The sequence below is a fragment of the Dasypus novemcinctus genome, chromosome 26 (assembly GCF_030445035.2).
Source record: "Dasypus novemcinctus isolate mDasNov1 chromosome 26, mDasNov1.1.hap2, whole genome shotgun sequence".
Taxonomy (NCBI): Eukaryota; Metazoa; Chordata; class Mammalia; order Cingulata; family Dasypodidae; genus Dasypus; species Dasypus novemcinctus.
The window spans coordinates 5,350,294-5,354,761 of NC_080698.1; the positions used below are offsets into that span (position 1 = coordinate 5,350,294).

General features: G+C 65.4%; 1 long non-coding RNA gene across 2 annotated transcripts; it reads right to left on the minus strand.

Annotated features, from left to right (window-relative positions):
* Positions 1–2,389: 2,389 nt before the first annotated feature.
* LOC139437635 (uncharacterized) lies at positions 2,390–4,040 on the minus strand. 2 transcript variants are annotated; one of them, XR_011647511.1, is made up of 3 exons: positions 3,965–4,040; positions 2,776–2,883; positions 2,390–2,537 (listed from the first exon to the last, which is right to left on the minus strand). It is a non-coding gene; the product is annotated as an uncharacterized lncRNA (long non-coding RNA). The 2 variants fall into 2 exon arrangements; XR_011647512.1 differs by lacking the exon at positions 3,965–4,040 and adding an exon at positions 3,183–3,388.
* Positions 4,041–4,468: the final 428 nt, after the last annotated feature.

Below are 4,468 nucleotides of genomic sequence, written 5' to 3' on the forward strand. Positions count from 1 at the left end.
GGTTAATGTGGTGACGCGTTTTCTCAGTTGTGCGGTGGAGCACCGTGACCGTAGGTTAGCGCTCAGCGCCCCTCCCCGAGGCCCGCCCAGTGGTAGAAGCTACAAGTGGGTCTTGTTTGAGGGTCTTGGTCCCAGGGGTGGTCCCGTCACTTGACGAGCAGGTGCAGCTGAGGCTGCCTTCCCTTTACCACGCCCCCCAGTGCTGAGAGCGAGACCCGGCCCCTCACTCCACGGCTCGGAGAAGCCCGGGCGTCCTCCCCAGAAAACAGGACGTCGTCCTTCTGTCCCCCGCCCCCCCGTCAGCTGGTCACCAGGCCCTGTTGTCTCATCCTCTGTCCCCGCTGCCCTGGGCCACCCCGTCCAGGCAGGCCTGGCAAAACAAATGGGCCTAAGTGCCAGGTGGGGGCTGTGACAGGGAAGGAGGGCCAGGGAGCAGGACGGTGGGGACAGTGGCGGGCTGGCGGGCACTGCCATGCCGAGGGGCATCCAGGTTACTAACAATGCAATTACGAGGAGCTGAGGTGGCACAACTGACAGTAAATCTCCCCCCATCAGGAGCCTCGAGGATCGAATCCCAGTGACTCCTAGAGGAGAGAATGAGCACACAGACAGCAAAAACGGCAGGGTGGGAGGAGGGGAAGGAGGAAAAATGGATAAATAAATCTCAAAAAAAAGAGAAAAACGCAATTATAGAGAGGAGAATGAAGAAGAGTAGATTTGGGTAATTCTGACTGAGATGAAATAACAGACCAGATTTATCCTTCATCCTAAAACAACTAAAAAAATGAACAAATATGCAAAACAGTAGCAGCAGAAGGGCTCGCCCCCGAGGATTTAACAGGAACAAAAGCAGGAAGCGGGGAAGGCCTCGGGCTCCAAAGCCCCAAGACAGGAGACCTTTTGCTGGTCGTGGGGCCCGCGCGTCGGCCACGCCGCTGTGACGTCCCGTCCCCTGAGGTTTGGTGAAATCCCGGGTAACCCTTCCTAGCCCCCTTCTGCCTAAGCAGGCCCACGCTGGGCTGCTGCCCGAGTGGACGGGGCGCGGGGACGGTGGTGGGACGCGGGGCCAGGCCGCCCCTTGGTGCGGCGGCAGAGGGGCATCTTGTCCCACGAGGACGACGGCGCACGGCCCCCACGAGGCTTCCTGGCGCCCCACGGCCGCTCTGCCCTCAGAGGCCGGTGCCAGCCCTCGCCCCGCAGGCAGCGCGCGCCCCTGCGCTTGCGGATTGGAGCTCGTGTGAGAGGCGGGGAGGCGATGCCCCGGGCACAGGGTCCCACCCGAGGCCAGACGGCAGCCCAGGAGGCCTGGGCCAGGTGCCTGCGGCCTAGAGCCTCCCCCCACCGCCACCCCGGGCCCCCTCCGGGCCCCCCGCCCGCCTCCCAGGCCTGCGCCCCCTCTGTGTCGCCCCCGTTCCTGGGTGCTCTGGAGCCCCCAGCTGGGCCAGGACGCCCGGCGTGCACGCCCCCCACGGCAGCACCCACAGCCCGCTCTACCAGGGGCGTGAGGGACACTGAGCCCGCGGCGCAGCAGGCACCCAGCATGGGCGCGGCTGCACCTGCGGGAGGCGTCTGCCCCGCCTGGGGGAGGCCCGGCCACGGAGGGCCAGGGGGTCCGCGGCCACCCAGTTCCAGTGCACGCGTGGCCACCAGGCCTCTCCCGGGACCAAGACTGACGCCTTCTCCGAGGAGCGGGGCGAGAGCAGCCGGGAAGGCAGGGAGCCCCGCAGCTTCTCAGAAGCCAGCTCCACGCGCGCCTCGCACCCTTTCCTGCTCTCTGACCCCAAAGAGCAGAGAAGGCTTGGGAGGTAAAGAAAATTCTAGAAAATGCTAAACGTCAAAATCTAAGTGAATTTTATGTTGCGTTTGGGGGCGTTTGGCACGCTACTATAGAAGCTGCGGGGTCCTGGGTGTTTCTGGCAAAGGCAGGCAGGTCCTGGCAGAGCACAAGGGTGGTCAAAGTGGTGACCGCCTGGGCCAGGGGTGGTTCAGAGGGACCCTGGGGGTGGGGGGGTGGGGACAGACAAACATTCTCAAGGTTTAAAAGCAAAATCGGTTTCTCCCAGTGAGGACGTTTCTCAGCTTGTGGGTGAAGGCCTCGGGGGCAGGAGGGCCGGGAGGAAACTGCGGGGCCGGCGGCCGAGGGGCCGGGCCGGTGGGCGCAGGTGCGCGCGCCTCCCGGGCGGCGATGGGGACGGGGATTTCTGGGAAGGGCAGGGAGCCCAGGGCTCCAGCCGCAGCCGGGCCAGGGGCCGGGGTAGAGGGGAAGGGGCTTCTGGAGCGAGGGTCTTGCAGCGAAGGCCCCAGCAGGGGCGGAAGGGCGTCCTTCTGTCCGGGTGAGGCGGGCGGGCCCGGGGCTGCGGGGGGCGCCCCCTGCTCAGCCCCCCAGGGCGATGCCGGCCTCTCGGGCGCGGCCGCGGTGGACGCAGCAGGTGGCTCTGTCCTCGGCGGCGGGCAGGTGATTTCTCCAGTGACCTCGTTCACCCAGAAAAACGCATCTGGAGGCCTCTTCCCCTGTGCGAACTGACCCCGAGACATACCTGAAAGGGAGGAAACTGAGCCAGCACAGGGCCAGCTCTTCCACCCCCAGGGCCGATCGAAGGGCGCCTGGGGCTGCTAGAACCCCAGCTGCCCAGGGACTGCAGGCCGGACCCCGGCAGGGCCCCGGGACCGGGAGGGACCCCGGAGGGCGCCGGAGGAGGAGGCCTCGGGCTGCTGCTTTCTTAATCGTCTCTCCCCGAATGTTCTCGCTTGAACCAAGTACCCTGGGGAACACACCTGGAACCCCGACCCGGCTCCGCTGTCGGGCGCGTGCCTGCACGACCGCGTCACACACGTTACGTGCAACCCTGTGATGTTTTCTCGTTTCTTCTATGCAGTTCAACTCTATTAAATGCCATAAGAAAACGTTGGTTGCCGTTCCCTAAATTAATCTTACGAAGAAAGCGTTAATGACTCAGGACCTCTGCTTGGAAAAACAACCTTAAGGGCATGCAGCAGCCGGGTCTGCCGAAGAAGACAGAACATTGCTGCAAATTTTATAAAAACCTGGGGCTGTGTGTGGTCAGCCGAACGGGCCCCCCAGGATGGCCATGCGCTGGCCCTGGAGACACGGGACGTTACATGGCGGAGGGGACTTTAAACCAGAGTAGCCTGGAGCGCCCCGGTGGCCAGTCCAGACTCACCAGCCCTTAAAAACAGGACTCGCTCGCGGGGCTGGGCTCAGGGTGAGGGCTGCCCCCTCCTCGCGGGCTTGAATCTGGGAGGGACCAAGCAGAAAACGAAAGAGAGAAAATCCATGTCGGGAAGCAGATCTGGCCAGTGGCGAGGGCGTCCGCCTACCACATGGGAGGTCCGCGGTTCAAGCCCCGGGCCTCCTTGACCCGTGTGGAGCTGGCCATGCGCAGTGCTGATGCGCGCAAGGAGTGCCGCGCCACGCAGGGGTGTCCCCCGCGTAGGGGAGCCCCACGCGCAAGGAGTGCGCCCCGTAAGGAGAGCTGCCCAGCGCGAAAGAAAGTGCAGCCTGCCCAGGAATGGCGCCGCACACACGGAGAGCTGACGCAGCAAGATGATGCAGCAGAAAGAAACACAGATTCCCGGTGCCGCTGACAAGAATGCAAGTGGACGCAGAAGAACACACAGCAAATGGACACAGAGGGCAGACAATGGGGCATGGGGTGCGGGGGGTGGGGGGGCAGGGAAGGGGAGAGAAATTTTAAAAACTAAAAGAAAAGAAAATCAGTGTCAACCGAGTGGGCCTCGAGGTGGCTCCGAGCCCAAAGCAAGAACCCGGCGGCGGAAGCCTCGCTTTGGGGCCCGTGAGGCCCTTCCGGGCGGCAGGCCCAGCCTGGGGGACGGGGAGGCGGGTGTTTGCAGCGGGGAAGGCAGCGAGGCTTGAAGGGGGCGGGCGTGGGGCCCGGGGAGGGAGCCGGGGCTGGGGGCCGGGGAGGGCGCGGGGGGCGCGCACCTGTCAGGAGGGCAGGAGGCTGGGGCGAGGCTGAGGCAGGGCCGGCACCAGGCAGGAGGGGGGCGCCCAGCAACCCGGCCTTTGTTGTGTAAGTCACCCCGCCCTATCGCAGCTCGGGTTCCGGGGTGACCTGGCCCTGCCCGCGGCCCACCCCTCCCCCGCCCGCCGCAGGTCGCCGTGGGGGCCACGCACCTGCTTTGCTGCCTGTCCCTCTGTCCCCCAGAGAGCACCTCGGTCTTTCCTAGGACACGAACGCGCAGGAGCGGGCAGGTTCTCCCTGGGCAGGGTTGTTCCCTCCGTAGCGAGGACTCGGGGGTCTGGAACTAGGAGCTCCCCCCAAGCCGGCGCCCTCCTCAGCCGGCGTGGCCTGCCCTGGGCCCCGCGTCCTAGCCAGGCCTTATCTCCCCAGGAAGGAGATTCTGGCCCAACCCAAGGCCCCCGAGAGTCCTCCCAACGCTGCCCTGACCTGGCGTCGCCCCGACCCGCAGGACGCAGCAGCCGCCA